General features: G+C 38.4%; 3 long non-coding RNA genes across 4 annotated transcripts in view; all 3 read left to right on the forward strand.

The window, feature by feature from the left end:
- The first annotated feature begins 10,053 nt into the window (after positions 1 to 10,053).
- Positions 10,054 to 10,272, forward strand: LOC9631942. The gene is made up of 3 exons (XR_002992427.1): positions 10,054 to 10,072; positions 10,121 to 10,170; positions 10,230 to 10,272. It is a non-coding gene; the product is annotated as an uncharacterized LOC9631942 (long non-coding RNA).
- Positions 10,273 to 10,520: 248 nt separating this feature from the next.
- The window catches only part of LOC112346436, a 13,145-nt gene continuing 2,917 nt past the window's right edge, over positions 10,521 to 20,748 (forward strand). Inside the window, exons 1-2 of the long non-coding RNA XR_002992428.1 lie at positions 10,521 to 10,633; positions 18,806 to 18,808. This is a non-coding gene — a long non-coding RNA (uncharacterized LOC112346436). The remainder of the gene's footprint in view (positions 10,634 to 18,805; positions 18,809 to 20,748) is intronic.
- Positions 10,981 to 12,621, forward strand: LOC112346432. 2 transcript variants are annotated; one of them, XR_002992422.1, is made up of 3 exons: positions 10,981 to 11,063; positions 11,120 to 11,637; positions 11,716 to 12,621. It is a non-coding gene; the product is annotated as an uncharacterized LOC112346432 (long non-coding RNA). The 2 variants fall into 2 exon arrangements; XR_002992421.1 differs by having other exon boundaries at positions 11,120 to 12,621.

Below are 20,748 nucleotides of genomic sequence, written 5' to 3' on the forward strand. Positions count from 1 at the left end.
GCATAAAATTGATTGGGTTGTTGAACCAGATCATACCATCATTTCGAGTCTATAAGTGTTGAACAAGTGTTGCAAGATCATCACAATAATATTGTCAGATATCATACTCACTCTGTCAAGACCCCCAATAAGATTAAAACTCGAAAATGTAGAAGACAAAGAGAAAAGCTAGTGGAAACAAAGAAGATGCCTTAAACTAGCGTTGATTCAGATGGTTGAGAAATGGAACAAAGTTAACCTATATATACTATAGGTTGATGAAGCTCCACCACTCTTGGATTGAAAACGGCCTAAATATAGCTAAGGGCCACATCATCATCAGGAATGTGGCTCGAGATTCAGGAATCATATGGGAAATCAAAAAGTCAGGTATAGGGAAGTGTCTCGAGAGTCAAGAATGTGGTCTGCAGGTCAAGAATCCGGCGAGAGTCAAGAATGTGGCAAGAATTAGGGGATTCCTGACAACACCCCCTCCTCAAGAACGAGTGGAACAAGGACGTGAATGAGAACGAAGAGGAGGATGAGATGGGTGGCGAGGGATGGGAGATGGAGAAAAAGAATGAGGATTGGGACGAGAAGGATAGCAGTGGTGGAAGTCCCGAACAAGGTCAGGAGAATGAATCAGGTTGTCCACAAGTTCCCAAGTGCATTCCACAGGTCTGTAACCCTTCCAGTCTACTAGATAGTAGAGTTTAGACCGTGAGATCTTGGAATCAAGGATGTCCTGAACCTCGTACTCAGGACATCCTCGAGCTGCACTGGTGGAGGTGGAGGAATGACCTGATTTGGAATAGGACTGGGAATATAAGGCTCAAGGAGAGAAGAGTGAAAAACGGGGTGAATTTGATATGAGGAGGGAAGTGTAAGGCGATAAGTGATAGGATTAATGATGGCAATGATAGGGAAAGGATCGAGGCATTTGAAATCAAGTTTGGGACATAGTCTAGTGGTGGAGATATTTCACCTGAGGAGCCAGACTTTATCCCCGATATTATAAGGGGGACAATCCTGATGATAGATATTGGCAAATGTTTTGCTTTCAGGACGCATCCATGACATGAGGGTTTTTCGCAATTCAACCCTCAGGAACAAGATTGTAGCAAGGGAGCTGCTAACATTGTGAGATTCCTGAGCACGATGGAGGTGGAAGGAGATGGAGTTGTGGATTTCCTGGAGGTTGGAGATAAATGCCTCAAAGCGGGGATTTAAACGAGAGGATTCAGATGGAAAAGGAAATGAGAGATTGAATCGGGGATTTCGGCGAGAGTTCGCAAAGAAGGGGGAAACTCGAAGGGAGGAGTGAACAGAATTGTTATAAGAGAACTTAGCAAGGGGAAGGATATCAAACTAGTCATCCTGATGATAGTTGATAAAGCACCATAGGAATTGTTTTAACGTCTGAATCGTTTGCTCGGATTGTCCATCAATTTAAGGATGATATGTTGAAGAGAGGTTGGCCTTCACTCCAAGCAGCTGCAAGAACTGTTGCCAGAAATGAGAGATGACCTGAGGTCCCCGATCCAAAACCACATCTGCAGGAATCCCATGAAGTCCGAAAATTTCCCTGAATACCAATTTTGAAATATCCTCGCCCAAAAACTCCTTGGTATACGGCAGGAAGTGTGCCATCTTTGTGAAGCGATCCACCACGACTAACATGCTGTTGAAGCCTCCAGAACTCGGAAGATCACTCAAGAAATCTATAGAGATGGATCCCAAGGACCTAAAGGGACCGGGAGGGAACAAAGCAAACTTGAAGGAAGGTGGTGAGGTACCTTATTCTGGGCGCAAGTGTCATAGGAGGTAACAAAAGCTTTGATGTAGTCATCCATGTGAGGCCACCAAAAGTCCTGTGCAACCAGCTCATAGGTTTTTGCAATGCCGAAGTGACCAGCAGTTGGGCTATTGTGGCACGCCATTAGGACCAACCTTCGAGCATCACCTTCAGGAATGTAAAGCTGCTCCCCACGGTACAACAAGCCATCTAAGAACTCGAACTTGTCAAATCACAGGCAGTCGAGAGTCACTGGGTGTTCAGCTTGAAGATGGGGAAAAATGTCGCTGGTGAGATCGTTGGATTGAAGATCATTTTTGATCACATCCATCAATGAGGAGTCCTGAGGGGCCAGGGAAATTGCCATAACTTGAAGCCAATTAGGACCAAGGATAACCTGATCCTATTGATCGAAGGCAAGATTACTAGGCTTGAGATTGAGATAGGAGCGCCTTGAAAGAGCATCAGGAAGGCCTTAAAGCTTTCCAGGTTTGTACTTGATAACAAAGTCAAACTGACTCAGGAATTGTGCCCACCTTGTCTGACGACGGTTCAAAACTCGGGAAGTGGCAAAGTACTCGAGATTTTTGTGATCCGTCCAGACTGTTGTTTGATGGCTTGCCCCCTCCAAAAAACGACGCCACTCTCCAAAGGAATCCACGATGGCAAGGAGCTCCTTGTCGTGGATTTCGTAATTGATCTCCGCAGGCTTGGAATTTTTGAGAATGGAAAGCGACTGGATGAAATTTCTGATTTGCTCCGAGTTGAGACAACATAGCACCGATGGCAAAATTGGAGGCGTCAGCCTTGATGAAGAAAGGTTGTGAGGGATCAGTGTGGATCAAGATGGGAGCAGAACTGAAGGCCACCTTGAGTGTGTCGAAGGCTTGCTGGGTAGTAGTAGACCAAGAGAAGGGAACATCCTTGCGAGTGAAATGCGTGAGAGGAAGGACAATGTCAGACTAGTGATCAATGAATTTGCAGTAGAAGTTGGCGAAGCCAAAGAAAACGTGAACGTCCAACATTGATTATGGAGGCTCTTATTTGAGAATAGTCTTGACTTTGGTAGGATCCATCATGATACCCTTAGAAGTGACAATGTACCTAAGGAACTCCATAGACTCTTGATCGAAGGAACATTTTTCAAGCTTCGCATATAACCCGTGTTCCCGCAACTTCACCAGCACCTTGCGCACATGCTTGTCATGCTCCTCCTGAGTTTTTGAGTAGATGAGGATGTCGTCGAGGTAGACGATCATTATCTGATCAAGAAACTCCCGAAAGATGTTGTTCGCCATGTGTTGGAAAACTGTTGGAGCATTTGTCAAGCCAAGTGGCATGACAGTGTACTCGAAGTGGTCATAGCAGGTTCGGAACGCAGTCTTCCATTTGTCGCTAGGCCGGATCCGGATCAGGTTGTATGTTCCACGGAGGTCGATCTTTGTGAAGAAGCGGGCACTACTGAGGCGTTCCAATAGGTCCGAGATTAGGGGTAGCGGATAACGGTTCCGAACAGTCACTATGTTCAAACCTCGGTAGTCGATAACTAGCCGCAAAATCCCATCCTTCTTCTTGACAAAGAAGACAGATGCTCCAGCCGGGGATTGTGAATGCTGAATGTACCCCGAGGCAAGATTCTCATCCACGTACCCTTTGAGGGCTTTAAGCTTGGACAGAGATAACCCCTAGATAGGCCCCCACAAAGGTGACGCTCCTTCCTGTAAATCAATGGGACAGTCATAAGGCCGATGAATAGGCAGTACACTAGTTTTTTTCTTGTCAAACACATCCCCAAAATCATGATACTTCTCAGGAAGACTGACAGGAAAAACATGCAAAGCAAAAAGGAAAATAGGTTCTTCATGAAGGAGTTCTTTCATAGTGATTGTGGAGATAGGAGGAGGCGTACGACTAAATGAAATGATGAGACAAGGATACTGTCTAGTGTAAAATGGAAGAGAGGGAAAAGAAGAGGGTGAAAACTTCGTAGAGTCAGGAATAGAACCCCAATTTGAGTTGAGGGAACTTTTCTTGAGTCCGACTCAATGAACAGTAGGGGAAGCTATAGGAGATGGTGACGTGGGAGAGGCGAGCTGTAATTCCTTCCAACATATCTGAGGCTGGTGTAGTTGGAACCAAGGAAGGCCGAGCATCACAGAGGAGGACTTGCTGTTGATGATGTTGAAGGCGATATCAGTGATGGTGGACCTGATGTGTACTTGAACGGGCAATGTTTCTCTAAGGCCAGAAGATGGAGACACAAAATGTCCACCTTCAACCCTCAGATCCTGTATGGTAGGAGAAAGAGGAACATGATGTCAGGTAGCAAAGTCTGTGTCCATGAAGTAGGAAATTGCACCCGAGTCCAATAGCGCCAAAGCCTTGAGTCCTGATTGTGTGGTGAAAGAAAGGAGACATGGGATGTGGAAGTTGTGGGAATTGATGGTGGCTTTGATGAAAGGTGGTGAGGAACTTGGTAAAGAAGAAAAGTGATTTTTATTCAGGGAGTCCAAACAGACAGCTCCTACTCTGTTTGGATAAGGTTGTTTCCCGACTGCAACAAACGTGGACCTTGAGGCAGAATGAACTCGAGCAGTCAAGGAGGCTTCTTGGGACACACAGTTGCTTTGTGATTAGGATCAGCACAGTAGAGACAAAGATTATGAGATATTCGCTTCTCAGCAGGACTCAACTTCCCTTTGATGAGTCAGGGAGTACCAGAAATATCCATCTGGACCAGAGTAGTAGGTTTGGGAGTATGCCCCGAAGACTCAAGCTGGGATTCCTAAGTCTAAGACAGGAAAACGGCGGCGCGGTGACTTTCCTAATGATGTTCAAAGAGACGATTGTCACATCGAATAGCTTTGTTAATGGTGTCCAACAGGTCCGTGGGATCCTTCATAGTGAGCAACAAATCCTTGACACCATTGTTGAGGCCGAAACGAAATTGATCAATCAGGGCCTGCTCATCCCACTGAGTGTCCAAGGCAAGGAGTTGGAACTCTGCAGTATAGATCAAGGCAAGACGAGACCCTTGAGAGAGACATCTCATCTTTGTGGTGGCAGCCTGAACCCGATCCATCTCACCAAAACATGTTTCGAGCTTCTCTTTGAACAACTGAAAATCCATCAGCTCCGGAACCACAACCCTTTCATGCTCTTCTCTAGGAGAGGAGAAAACCATGACAAAGCTTCACCTTCGAGCAATGTCCTAATCGCACCGATTTGAGACTTGTAAATGGGGTACCGCCAATGTTGAAGTGCGAAGATTAGCTCCATTTGGTTCAGGAATCCGAGAAGCTCTGAACACTTGCTTGAAAATTTCACTAGGAAACTCACTTTTGGTTCAGGAACTTTGTTGGATCCTTGAGCCAAAAGTGAAGCAAGCTCCTACTACATGCAAAGAAGGGTTGCCTTCAGCTCGGTATTCTCAAACTGGATTTTTGCAAGGACTTTGGCAAAGAAATTAGGATGGCTTGGAGACTCTATCGGCAAAGAAGAAAGAAAAAGGGGGAAAAAGGTAAAGACAGTCAAACAATCAAAACGAGCTAAAGCAAAAATGAAAAAAAACACAATCTGAATCAAACTGTCAAGACCCCCAACAAGATTAAGACTCGAAAATGCAGAAAACAAAGAGAAAAGCTAGTGGAAAGGCTTTAAACTGGCGTTGATTTAGATTGTGAAGAAATGGAACAAGGCTAACCTATATATATTATAGGTTAATAAAGTTCTGCCACTCTTAGATTGAAGACGGCCTAAATATAGCTAAGGTCGAGGAGGTGCCACGTCATCATCAGGAATGTGGCTTGAGATTCAGGAATCGTACAGGAAATCAGAGAGTCAAGAATAGGGAAGTGTCTCGAGAGTCAAAAATGTGGTTTGCAGGTCAAGAATTTGGCGAGAGTCAGGAATGTGGCAAAAATTGAGGGATTCCTTACACACTCAACTCTACCAAAAACTAGAGTTGTTTTATATCATGAATAAAGTTCTACTTTTGGACAGAAAATTATCTAAGTCTACATTTAAATATAACAAAGCAAGTGAAAGTGGAGTTGAAAGAAATTTTTTAACAAACCTTGCATTGATCTTTTGGCAGGCCAAGATAGATCTATTGATATCCAAAGGAAGCTACATACTTATGGTTACTATCAATAATTTGAAATATTATCCCTGCAAATTATTAAGTTTCAGAATGTCTAATAAGCATATTATTGAATTCAAAGGTCTTCCTCCTTTAAATAGGATCCCTGCATTTCACGATCTCAAGTGTGACGGTAATGATCTCTATTATTTCTAACTTGCAAAAAGCATATTACTACCTTTAGTGACCTGAAGGTCCTTTTAAAAATGTATGAATTAGTATTTGGATATTAAATGAAATATCTAAATAATCAGGTGCTAAAAGATTGATATTTGTGCCTATAAATATAGATGCATTCAACTTGAATCAATACAAAATAGTGTTAGCAAAATATTTATTGATATGATATATTTGAATGGAATGTAGATCAAATTTAGTTTTAAAACTTACAAATATATAATTAAAAAACTAAATTTTTAATTTATAAATTTTTAATTTATAAATTTTTAATTTATAAATTTTATTTATTAGTTTATTAAGTTTTATGCTAACTTATTTATTAATGACTTATTTATTTGGTTAATATAAACTGAGGATTTTTGTTTTGTGCCTTGTAGCAATTGCCTAATATGTGTTTATATATTAAATTGTATTTTACACCACTTACTGAGTTTTAAATGTATTTTATAAAATATAGAAGATAAACAATAATGCTAAAATTAAATGAATTAAATAACTAGAGTTAAATGAAATTAGATGGGAAACTTAATAAAAGGAATGTTTATTTATAAGTATTTTTAAGTTATAGTTTATACAACTTCAGTTTATAAGTTGATACAAATGAAAAAAATTAATACAAAAATAATATATTGTCCTGATCTTGTTTTATCCAAAATTCATGTTAATCATTCATCAATTTTTAATTTAGTTAGGACTTATATTCTTTTTCTTCCTTCAGCCCTCTCACCATTTTGCTTGTAATCAAATTCTATTATAATTGATTTTTTGTCATAAATGGTGCAGATTTGGATTCATGCTCTTCATTACAAATATAGTTCTTCCACCACAAAAAAATTCTCTAGGCTTGTTGCAAAACCAATTGCTGGAGTCATTCCATTGTATATCTAGCAGACATGAAGCTATTTCGACCTAAAGCACATCTTTGTGTTCTTGTCCCTTCACTCCTTGGGCTAAATGCTCAAGAGTCATTCTATACTCTAATTCTTTTGTTTCTTGGCTCTAAATTTGGGAGTTGAGCTCTATCCCTTCGTTTAGTAGCCCAAGGCCCTGAAACTCAAGTTCCAATCCACTTGTAAGCAACCAAAAGGAACGACTCGAGAGACGATCCATGGGGTTCAAATATAGAGGGAAAGGGCCCATGAACAAGAGTGCACCCCCTTTTCCAATCAGTTAAGGGTCTTGGGATATTTGGGGTTAAGCGTCCTTGGGTTTGAATAGTACTGGGCTAGGTGACCTCCCGGGAAGTCCAAACTCAGGAGCTTACATTTGGTATCAGAGGGGTCTCGGGTCCGACTCTGTTGGTTGGCTAAGGGAATCACACCACATGTTGATTGACATCTGGCTGGTCCAGTTTGCTCCCGCTGGGCTCGACTCGAGGGGTAGGGTGTCAAGAGAGCGAGGCTCTCGAGAGAGTTGCGGCTCTCAGCTTCCGTTCACGAGGGCGTGAACTTGCAGGGAAGCGTGGTGGATTGTAAGCAACCAAAGGGAACGACTCGAGAGACGATCCATGGGGTTCAAATATAGAGGGAAAGGGCCCATGAACAAGAGTGCACCCCTTTTTCCAATCGGTTAAGGGTCTTGGGATATTTGGGGTTAAGCGTCCTTGGGTTTGAATAGTACTGGGCTGGGTGACCTCTCGGGAAGTCCAAACTCAGGAGTTTACACCACTATCCCTAGATACATGGTATGTGGCATGTGGCATATAAAAGGATAAGTTATGCTTTGTGGTTATCCTATGGTAAATCACTATAGAATAAAGGGTGAAAATCACGTATGCTATACTCACTGTTCATAGTAGTGTTCACCACCACCACTATTAATTTAGAGCTTGAATGCCTATCCACTAAATTTTACTAACCTTTGATACTTCTTCACTATGTAACTATACCCTTGGTCACTAAACAAAAGGATTATTCCTCTTGCTTTCCATAATTTAAGACTTTAGAATGATAATTCGAAACATTGCAACTCAATGTAAGTCTCATGGGCATATGTACTCCCCCTATCTTCTGCCATTAGGATGCCCTAACCATGTGGCTAAAGCAAGGTTCTAATGAGCCATACAAGACAATGCCACTCATACTTGAATTGGGAACATTAATCATTTGATCTTTCACAACTATTAAATACTTCATCAAATAACCCCATTTATCTATCCATATTCACTTTAGCCTTAGACTCTTTAGTAATTATATCATTTTCCACCACATGGGTGTAGTCTTCCTTGGTCATATTAACCTTTTTTAGCCTCATTGATTCCACTTTGTAAGGATTTATTAAACCCCTTAGCATCTGGAGACAATCGCTTTAGGCTTTCACCCTTGGATTTAGTCTTGGTCTCAGTCTCAGTTTTGGTCTTGGCCTTAGTCTTGGTTTCAATCTCAATCTCGCTCTCGGATTTGAATTTGAATTTGGACTCCCTCTCAAACCCAATCTTGACCTTCATTTCTCATACTTGATATTGGACTCCGTCTCAGACTTGGTACCAAAGTTGAAATCAGTCCTAGACTCAGTCTTAGACTAAGTCTCAGATTTGGTTTTAACACTTTTATGTCTTATAACATTTACCATGTGTTAATTCTTTTTGTATTTTGTTTTAAAGACTTATTTTATCAATCATTTTATGCTCATTCCCATTTTCAACTTTTTGAGTTGAAACTTTTAGTTGAACTTCCACTTTAGCCATTGTCACATGATATATTTTCAACTCCATTTTGGTGCTTAGGGATTTGTGTCTTACCGATCAAAACATGATTCTTGAAATGTAACCATATACCACAACATGCCTTGATTGCTGCCACAAACAGCCAAATGCAAATTCCTAGCTTTTGATATGACTTGCAAAGTGCTCAAAGTGATCTTTGGTTCCATATCCACAAGGAGGCAATGGAAAGGTTCCATTTGCCTTGGAATCCCAATGGAAAACCAAATAAGTGGTTGGAACCATTCCAAACATTAAAGGAAAATCATAAAACAAGTATTAAATAAAAAAATCAATCAATTAATCAAATATTAAAGGATCCTGCCATGTTGAGTTAAGAGACTGATCATAAAGAATTTTCAATCTGGAGAGAATGAGCCTCTTGTATGCAAAAGACAGGATCATAATCCAGCTGCAAATTTCTTGGGGAATCACACCTTGTGAATTGGTTCCCACTATATCTGAGGTATGTGGAATTCAAGCTTTTTTACTGGAACGTTGCCACTCAACTTGTTGGATATGACAAAGGAGAACAAACTTGTCAACTTCATCAGCTCAAGCGGGCCTGTGAGATTGTTTTGTGCAAAGTTGACCACTTTGAGGTATAAGCAGTTCGCTAGCCTTGAGCTGATTTCTCTGTGGAACTTGTTCACAGAGATCCACGTAAGGCAGGTGCACCAAAAGTTGGCACCTTGCTCTGTATCGAGTTTCCATGGAGGTTGAGATAACCAAGGTTTGTGCACTTATCCAGTGGAGGAACTTCATTGCTGAGTTTGTTGTCACTCAAGTCAAATATCTCTAGACGATCCAGCTGACTAAATCCTCTTCGAATGCTACCTGATATATTGTTATAGTTGAGATGCAATCGCTGGAGAGTCTTCATCTATGTGATCGAATGTGGAATGGGCTTCCTTTTCCAGCTACTCAAGCTCATATGGGTATGTAATTATCCTTTTTTTCTGCCATCAAACATCTTCTGTCTTGGGGAATTGCAAGCTTGGCAAGGCCGCCTTGGGAGAGAACGTCAAGACACAGATCGTATCTTCAACTTGAGCTCTTCAAGCTCTCGTATTGCAGTTGTTTGTTGATTTTTCTTGTTTGTATATAGAGGCCTGCATTTCTGTAGACGAGTGAGAGAAGCACGATCTTTCTGCCGAGGTAGTGTCTCGCGGAAGTTGCAGATGGAAACTTTTTCAATTTTTGTGTAGTTGTATCCGTGCCCCAAAGGATCTCGAGTCCATCGTGCGTTTGTGAAATCGTCTGGAGGCAAAGAGCAGTAAGTGATACACTCTTGTCTGTAAAAAATTCTCATCGAATATGACAGGTTTCCATTTCTCTTGGATCCAAACACCGGCGTGTCAATGTACGAGAGCTGTGAGTAACTTTCTCGTTTTCTTTCCATCACAATCAGCTTGCATGAATGCCTCTGGCAGCCGATATTGTCAACTACTTGTTCCAGGAATATGGTGAGAGAAGCAAGCCAACATTCGGGATTTTAGAAAGGTAAGAAGTTTTATTGAAGTGTAAACTCTTCGGTATTTCATCATAGTGTGTTCCAGCAATTTAGTCACTGGCTGGGTGCCGACAATAATACGAGCAGGGGGAGGCATGTCACTGTGGAATGGAGCATTGCCAAATCCTCCACAGAAGCTACTTGAGCTCTACTCGAACAACCATGTAAAGCGCTTTGTTTTCAAAGAATTCTAAAAGTTTTTGGTAGTTTGCAAGGCTCGTAAGAGAAGCCCTGTGCGAGCTGGAACTTCCTTACATCCTCTGGAACACGGGCAAAGGGTCACTTAATTGCTCCAAGCTCAAGCAAATCTCGGGTTCAACACAGGTAACCTTTTGGTCTATCTTTTCCCTTCATTATCATTGTCAAGAACAGGTTCCACTGGTTGATCCCAACACTGGCATACAAATAGTCCCCTATCTCTTCGCTAACTATAATTCGAACCGATGCAGATTTTCCTATCAGCTATCATCATGTTCACTCCATTGAGTGGTACTAATAGTGTATCGCGCTTTTCTCCCAAGAACAGGGAAATGGCAGTTGCTACCATCAGCAAACGGAGGTACCAGCTAAACAGCAGTGTTCCCACAACTATGGACTGGTTGGCTTTCTAGAACGTGTACGGGTGATCTGTACTAGAGAGAGAAAGAGTTTAGGGTAGGCATTGTTTTTGTACCCCATTTTCAAGAAATGAGGCATTTGGCGCATCACCTGGTCGCTTTTCTGCTACCGCCGGGAACGAGCTCAAGGTTGGGAGGTATGGGTCATGATGTGGAGATCGTTCGTGATTTGGGGTCGTGTCCTTCTTGGTAGGAAGAGAGGAAATTCTGCTTCGCATGCATCCAGGATGTCCCTGGGGGGAGGGTGTGATGTCCTGGACTGAGAAAACCCAAAACGATGGCTGGGACAGCAGTGCTTGGGCAGAATTTGAGAGCTTTGGATGCGCACACAGTGGCTATCATCCCTGGACACATCGATGAAGGTCCCAGGCTGCATGTGGAAAGTGTTAAGTCTTTCTTTCTTGACTTCTCGACTCACTGACCAAACTTTTTGTGACGAGGTTTGAAGTTCTGGAGAGCAAGGACGAGCTTGATCTCATTGGACAACAACCACCAGAACCGCTGCGGCAGTTTAACCAGCGCTTTCAGTCTTATATTCGTAAATTCGTCCTGTGTGGCGACTTGATACGGCTGTGCATCACTTTGCCAAGTTCCAGCCTTCTTGGATTGGTCCTTATCAGGTACTTTCTCGTGCTGGCACTAATTCGTATTGGCTAGCAGAGTTGACGGGCAGGAAACCGAGTTCATCTCAAACGGTATTTCTTTTGACTGGTACAGTTCACGTTTCGTTTCGTTTCTATTGTTTTAATGCTGTGAGTGTCTTTGCGAGAACTATTTTGTTACTAACAGGCCCGAACCTGATTCGGGAGCAGGACACTGTCTCCTGGGATAAGTTCTGTCCCATTCGCGATGCGGAGACAGCTTGTTGAGGGGCACGATCCTGTGGTACGTAATGCTTCTCTCTCCCCTGTCTCTTGAGGTTTCCAATCGTCACAGTTCTGAGGTGCATTCTTTGTCTCAAATCGCTAAGAATGTTAATCTGCATTTCCTTGCTTTCTGTCATAACTGTTACATTTGAACTGCTTTCTATGTTTTCTTGTTCCGTGGTCTCGTTCGTCTAGTTGTGGCCTGTCGATAACAATCTTTCACTGGGGATGGCCAAAGCGCTTGGTCTCTCTGGCGTTGGAAAGTTTCATGGCGGTTGGTTCTCGTTGACAGTTGGCCAAGTCGCTTGGTCCTTTCGGCTTGTCAATCGACTGCCTACGACGGGCTGCTTCAAGGATGGATGAGACACGAGAAATTCATGTGTGATGCCTTTCTGTGCTTATTGTCTTTCTTTCATACCATTGCCTCGGAGCTTGAACATCGATGCTACCTCAGAATCTTTGACTTTGGACCTCCAATCACTTGGGATTGAGACTCATTCGCCCCTTGAGAGTTGCACACCATCAACACTGAATCTCTTAGTATCTGCGCACTTGGGACGTGCTTTCCCCAGTGAGTCGCCAAATACGAAACGTACAGGAGAGTGTTATAAGAGGGTAGACATTCTTTGGATGATGTTAGTGCATAGGTCATGAAGGGAACCGCCATGGAGATGTGCTCCAGGTCGAGATAGCTTCGTGTCGGCTGGATATGCAGTGGAATGACTCCAGCAGTTGGTTTTGCAACAAGCCTGGAGAATCTTTTTGTGGTTGAAGAATATATTTGTAATGAAGAGCAAGAGTCCAAATCTGCATCATTTATGACAAAAAATCAATTATAATAGAATTTGATTACAAGCAAAATGGTGAGGAAGAAAAAGAATAGAAGTCCTAACTAAATTAAAAACTGATGAACGATTAACCCGAATTTATGGATATTGATGGACAAGACAATATATTATTTTTGTATTAAATTTTTTCATTTGTATAAACTCAAGTTGTATAAACTATAACTTAAAAATACTTATAAATAAACTTTCCTTTTATTAAGTTTCCCATCTAATTCATTTAACTCTAAAATTCATTGAGTTAAATTAAATTTTAGCATTATTTTTTATCTTCTATATTTTATAAAATACATTTAAAACTCAGAAGTGGTGTAAAATACAATTTAATATGTAAACACATACTAGGCAATTGCTACAAGGCACAAAACAAAAATCCTCAGTTTATATTAACCAAATAAATAGGTCATTTATAAATAGTTAACATATAACTTAATAAACTAATAAATAAAATTTATAAATATTTTTTTAAGTTTTTTAATAAGATATTTGTAAATTTTATAACTAAATCTGATCTACATTCCATTCAAATATATCATATCAATAAATATTTTTGTAACACTATTTTGTATTGTCTTAAGTTGAATGCATCTATATTCGTAGATACAAATATTAGTTTTTTAGCACCTGATTATTTAGACATTTCATTAAATATCCAAATACTAATTCAAACACTTTAAAAAGGAGCTTCAAGTCACCAAGGGTAGTAATATGCTTTTTGCAAGCTAGGAATAATAGAGATTGTATTGTCACACTTTGAGATCATGAAATACAAGGATTCTATTTAGAGGAAGAAGTCCTTTGAATTTAATAACATATTTATTAACCATCATGAGATTTGATAGCTTGTAGGGATAATATTCCAAATTATTGATAGTAAGCATAAGTATGCAACGTCCTTTAGATGTTAATAGACTTATCTTAGCCTGCTAAAAAATCAATGCATAAGTTTGCTAAAATTTTGCCTTCAACTCCACTTTCACTTGCTTTGTTATGTTTGAATGTAAACTTAGATAGTTTTCTATCCAAAAGTAGAACTTTGTCCATGACATTAAATAACTTCAATTTTTTATAGAGTTAAGTGAGGATGATATTTGACAATATTATTGTGATGATCTTGCAACACTTGTTTAACACTCATAGACTTGAAATGATAGTATGATTTGGTTCAACAACCCAATCAAATTTTCTGCTTATGGTGTGCTGTAAGGTATATCTTTCCTTCACTTTATAAAGGATTATTTTTATTTTTTTGGTTTCTATCTTTTAGTAAAGGTCAAATAAGATGCATATGAACTTGTGTATCTGGAAAAGAGTCAGGAAGAGCTCTTGGCTGAGTTTTTACAAATTGAGTATAAAATTCAATATATAAAGTCTTAAAAATTGAAGAAATTAGTATGTATTACAGACAATTATAGGTTGAAGGAGTAGCTAGAGAGTATAGCTAAGCTTTTTACTCACAAATATAAATTTCTTATCGCATGCTTCATTTTTCTCAATTACACATATTACTTTTGTAGTGAGTTAAACTCTAGATGATATGATTTACAATATCACAAAATTGATTTTTATATAAATAACAGATAGAAATTCTAAAGTTCCTCAATATCTACTTGATGAACAGAGAGAAAAGACTGTTAGAAGTATTTGAGAACATGATAAGGAGGGTTATCTATATCATGTAAATTGTGAGTAGGGTCTTGGGATATTTAGTATTAGAGAGTGCAGTGCTTGGGGAGAGTTGCAGTTCTCAACTTCTCATAAAGGTGTGAATTTGTAAGGAAGTGTAGTGGATTATAAGCAACTAAAGAGAATAACTCGAGAAATGGTCTATAAAGATTCAAATATAAAAGAAAAGACTCATAAATAAAAATACACCACTTTTTTCCAATTAGTTAAAAGTCTTGAGTTATTTGGGGTTAAACATCTTTGGGTTTGAATAATACTAGGCTAGATGACTTCATAGAAAGTTCAAATTCAATGATAATGCAAGTGACAATGGAGATGAGGATAAGAAAGCTTCGAATCAAACTCATATTCCACCATCTGATAATCAGGATCAAGCTCTAATTTCACTACCAAACGATCATATGATAGTAGCTTTTATTATTCATATGACTCTTCTATAGGTTTGTCCTGTTTTCCCAATAACACATTGAGGCATTGTGGGTGTCTTCATTAGCTCCTATAGCAGATTGTTAACATCTTTCACAAAAGATGACATAAACATAGAAATATAACATTAGTTCAACCATTAATGCTGAACAATATAAAAGCCCTTGAAAACTTTATTCTCTTCGACTTTGCAAATAGTCTTTAAATATTGATGGGAAAGTTGAGGACTAGAAACTTTCTCACACCTGACCACCTTGTGATATATTCTTCTTGTCATAAACATTTCTATTTGAAGTTGGCTATGTCATTTTTATCCTACTAAATGACCCCAACTGAATGTATGAATTTATGATGTGTGTAGCAGAAGTTTATTTCAAGTAATTCTACCCCGAATGTATCATGGATCCTATTGGCATCGATATTAGAGGCATTCAAAGTAAGTCTGAAAAGGTGAGTAGGTATTTTATATTTTTATCTAATTTCTAAACTTTCTCATTTTCTAAGTTATGATGTGGACTATCACAAATGTTACTTTGGGTATCGAAAGTTACCTATTGATTAGTCCTTTTGGATATTCTTTCCTTACTATTATGACGGCAAGAGGTTGGTATTGCTAAACCCTTTTTTTCAGTCTCCACCTAAAATAGTTGAGAAACTAATCTTTGTGTGTGCACTTGACTAGCTAAATGAACATCAAGACGGAATTCCCAAGATGGAATTCCTAAGTGCTATTAGTCAAACATACTTGACTTGATTAGAGAAACTCATTCATTGACTAAACCCTTTTTTTCAATCTCCACTTAAAATAGTTGAGAAACTAATCTTTGTGTGTGCACTTGACTAGCTAAATGAACATCAAGACAGAATTCCCAAGATGGAATTCCTAAGTGCTATTAGTTAAACATACTTGACTTGATTAGAGAAACTCATTCATTGACTTGCACTTGCTAGTGTTGGGAACCCTTGCAATATTGAGCTTAATCCTTCAATATTCGTCAGATGATAGTTTATTGTGTTTGACAAACACTTTCGCTATCATACATCTTGTGTTAGTACTATTCGGTTCTAAATACTATTTATGGAAAGTGTCTAGATATACTTATTTGGCATATCTACGGAATATAAAGATTGTCCTGACCACAATGGTGTTGGTCCCGTATCCAAATTCACAATCTAGAGACATTCCATATTTAGTAAGTTATGAGTTAGTTCCACAGACTAACTCTTGGTACTAAGGGTCAGATATGGTCAACCAACTTGAGGCATATGTAAGCTCATGAGTTTGGACTTCTCGGGAGGTCACCCAACCCAGTACTATTCACACCCAATGACGCTTAACCCCAAATATCCCAAAACCCTTAACTGTTTGGAAAAGGGGGGTGCACTCTTGTTCATGGGCCCTTTCCCTCTGTATTAGAACCCTATGGATCGTCTCTCAAGTCGTTCTCTTTGGTTGCTTACAGCATAGTCTAGCTCCTGCTTGCGTGCCTATTATTATTTTGCATCTAGGTTAGGTATAAACCCAAGTTCTATACCATACTAGTTAATGGAGTACCCATATCCTCGCATTAAGCCACTAGTATGCTGAAATAGTACCAAACTTCATTTAGCTCCATTTTGCGTGTTAGTCTTGGCATTGGGATATTAAATGCTCTAAGACTATTTTTATGTTACTCCATGCTTCTGTCCTTTTACTCCTTGGGCTGAATGTTTGGAGTCACACTATGCTCCAGTTCTTTTGTTCCTTGGTTGCAAACTTAAGAGTTTGGCTCCATACTTACATTCAATGGCCCAAGGCTTTAAAACTTGGGTTCCACTCTGCTGTCTATTGGACATGTGGCATGTAATACATGGCATATGGAAGGTTTAGATTCCGCTTCATGGTTATCTCATGGTAAATCACTATAAGATAAAGGGTGAAAACCATATATACTATATTTGGTACCAGAGAATAAGTTTCAGTGAGTATTATCCAATGAGATTGGGCAATTGGTCTTGTTGCATATGCAGAGATGAAAATGATGATCTGAGTGGGTGTACATTTGAGTGCTATGACTTTGTAATATTTCTTTAGGTATGGATTTTGGTTACCTTTTTGTACCATATTATGTGAGCTTGTGCTTTGGCTTATAAGATGGATTAAAAATGTTCCGTTTGCACAAGTTTGAGCTGTGGCTCATGAATGAGGCACATTAGCAACTCAAGGTTACACTTTGAGTTAACAAGATTAATGTTAGCCTATTAGTGGTTACCATAAGTTATTCTATGTATTATAGGTAAAATTAAACCTCCCTTAGGTTTGCTATGGGTGGTGAATATGCTAGTTTGTAGCTGTTTAGCATAGAATTAATGGATCCTTTCTAGGCATGATTATAAGTGGATAAAGCAAACTTGAGGTTTAGTCAAAATTGAGTAAAAAAAGAAAGTTATTAGGGATGAAGGATCAAACACATAAATCATTTTCTCTTTTGGAGAGATGATTTACAACAAAGTGTTAATTCATTGTTCATATTTACGTCATACAATCAAAAGTTCTTATTTTGATGCATGTTGGAAATTATGGTCTTATAAGTGGTGAGTTGTGAAATGGATAGTGATGAAGTGCTAAACCATTTTGTTTAGGCTTGTTATTGAAAACTTAGATTGCAATACTCAATTCTTTTTAGGGGAACCTTGCTATTGTTCCTTGAATAGTTTGGTGTAAGATTAGTGTTGAGTTTGATCGGAAAAAGAGTGACATGAGCTTATTTATGTTGTGAACAAAAGTTAGTGGTGTTCAGTATTGTAAATCCTTATTGGTGGAGTGTGGCATTTATATTACATTTTATTGAATCGAGTTGGCATTTGATACTCATGTAAACCTTTGTAGTAGTGATATAGATGTTGCTTATGGTATTGCTCGATTAATGATCAAGTCATTATGATATTTATATCATATCCATATGATAATGAGTAATGTGTTTATGAAGTTGTTTGATTAACAATGATTAACCACAAAATGGTTGATAGTGAAGTTAATTTATTTGCTAGTAGTAGCATTGAAGTAGCTTTGACTAGATTCTCGATGGTGGTTTATTATACTAAGCTTGAGTTGATACCTTATTTCCTTAAGAGTTTGCCCATAAACTGTTAGAAAAGGTTATAATATTCACTTGCTATAGCTTGTTGGTTTATCCGTTAGCACTTGGAATAAATTGTTGGATAGAGAAGGTGTGAAGTTGAGGCACTAACATTGCTAGCACTTGTGCTAATGAAAGTGGCATTATTGTTTTGAGTGATAAGGAATTTTTCTTGGAGCTTGATTTTCCATGTCATTTTTCTTGTTAGTGTTTTGGCTTCACATTAGATCTTGAAGATGATTGAAGAAGAGTGTTAGTACAATGTGGATATCCAAAAATGTGGTCTTCATAATCATGTCTTAGGTATTCATTTGCATTTTGCAAGTGATGGTGTAGGATGTCAGAAATATGGGCAAGATGTTCATACTGTTGGGTTATGAGAATTAATGTTGAGGTGAACTTTTGTAAAGTTGTAAGTAGGAGGAAGTTGGTTGAATTTTGAAAGTTTGTATTTCTAGTCATTCTTTCTCTAGAATGGGAAATTTTCCACAAATTTTCTTAAACTTTTTCAATAACTAATCTGTTAATCACTTTATCAGAAAACCATTCCATTTTCGTAAGCTAGTACAAACTAGTGAAGGGGTTGGAGTTGAATATAATTAGCTTAGACTTTAGTAGGTAGTTTGTATGATGCGGCCCGAAAGAAATGTTGACTTCTTGGGGCTAAAAAAATTAAGTTGAATAGAGTCTGGAGTTGGTGTAGAAAAATGGCTATTGCACTTTTCTAGAAAGGTGACCCTTATGCCTTTCTTTTGTAGTGTTATGCTTGGTGGTAAGTTGTACTTTGCATTTCATTAAACTTTATGAGAGTAGTGAATTCTCTCTAATCTTGAATTGGTCTTGATACCCTTGCGCTTTAGTTAAAGATAGTGATGTCTAACTTAGTTGTTTGAGGTTAAGGTGTTAATACCTGTATTATAACTTTGTCCATTAGAAGGTTGTGTATAAATATGAGTGTATTTTATGATTTTCACTTTAATTTTGACTAAGTATGATTATGTATAACTAACCTCTTCAAGGCATGCTCAAAGATATTGGTTATACACATTAATGAACTTATTGCGGTTGAGTTGGATTTGAGTGGTCATTTAATTCATGCTTATTCATGTACCTAGGGTGTTATGTTCAAGTTGAATAAATATATGACTCGATGGCATGAGTTTAGTATTTGGGTTTTGTGAAGGTAAGTTGAAGAATGATTATTGGTTGCTTTGCAACTAGTGATTGCTTATACACTTTGTCGAGGACTGCTAACACTTGCTTTGCTCGATGATGATTTAGCAGTGATAAACTTGCTTTACGAGATGTTACAGAGGATCATATTATGGGTTGCATGGATTTTCCATGTTAGCATATCAATTTTATCTTTATCGATATCATTTGGTTGCATTTAGTTTGGGGTATTGGATTTTATTGAGTTTTGGATGTGGTGAATAACTCCTTGATGATGTATTATTTGTAATTGAGTGTTATTAAAGGATTGGTCTTGAATACTAAGTATAATATCTTTGACTTTGATTATCTTGGTTGCTAAAGAGCTTCAAGTGGTGATTCACTTTTGCTTTTTTCTAGCTTTGTTCTGGTGTTAATTGCATTGAAGTGATGATTTATCGTTGAAATTCTTGATGTTAAGATTCGAGTGAAATGAGATGTCTCTCTATAATTTTGATATTGAGTTTCCTTAATCTCAATGCAGATAGTATTGATGATTTAGCTAAAGCTTTATGTTGTTAGCAATCGTGCATTAGCTAGTTAACAACTATGTTGGCGTTCAAATGAGCTAAATAGCAAGTTGAGTTAGTTATGTTCTAGACGAGATTATTTAGTAGGGGTTGAGCTTTAGCTTTTCCTTGAAAAGTGATTTAGTCATGAACTATGCTAACTTTACAAAAAGAAGAGTTAGCTTTCGATATTAAAGTTGGTGGTTCTTATCGATTTATGATTCTTTTTGTATTTTTTATGATGATTTTTCTTGTACTTGTTATGAAGTGAGTTATGTTTTACTATAGAAAATGGATTTATGGAGGATTGGTTTAATAATCACTTATTATGCTTAGCTTTTGGATTGATACAGATATACTATAGTTTTGCATTATAAAGTTTCACTTTTACATGTGTTGAGAAAGATGTTGTGGGTTGTACCATGATTTCTTCTTTGGCATTGAAGTTAGTTCATGCAAGATTCGTGATCATTATTAGGGAAGACTTAGCTATAAGCTTCTTCGAGCTTTTGGTTCTTTAAGTTTTGTTATGCTCATTATTCTAATTGTTAGAAGTTGTTAGGGGAAGGTATTTTAGTTTATTAGCTTCAATGTTAAAGTTAGCTTCTGCATTTGGCAATCATTGATGATGATTGACTATCATCTAGGATAGTTAATTATCTTTGTTAAAGGTTTTGCTTAATTATTGTTGATGTTGAATTATTGCCATTCTTTGGGATGGTGGATTATTTCTTGACAATGTTTATTTGCATTACCACATATTCTTTGTGGTTTGCTTTGGTTGGTCTCTTGGGGTTGAGATATTGATAAGATGTTGCTGACACTTGCTTAAGCAACTTGAGTTCTTTAGTATGGTAAACAAAATTTTATATAGATTGGCTAATACAATAGTTATCATGAATGAGTGTTTGTTTACTCTAACTGCCTATTTGCAGTAGTCTATCTAAACCTTACTGACAGGTTTATTTTCTTTACTTAGGAGGGTTGGGGCCTTTAGCTTCTCTCTCTATATCCTTGTAGACAGAGGCATATCACACTTTTGTAAGTTGGGTGACACCTAGAGCAACAAGAGTGGCTAACTCCATTAATCATTTCCTTGTCAATGATGGTCAGAAGGTGTTGAGGGAGACTCTGGAAGGACAGAGAGGCCCCCGGACGG

The sequence above is a fragment of the Selaginella moellendorffii genome, unplaced genomic scaffold, assembly GCF_000143415.4.
Source record: "Selaginella moellendorffii unplaced genomic scaffold, v1.0 SELMOscaffold_14, whole genome shotgun sequence".
NCBI classification, from domain to species: domain Eukaryota; kingdom Viridiplantae; phylum Streptophyta; class Lycopodiopsida; order Selaginellales; family Selaginellaceae; genus Selaginella; species Selaginella moellendorffii.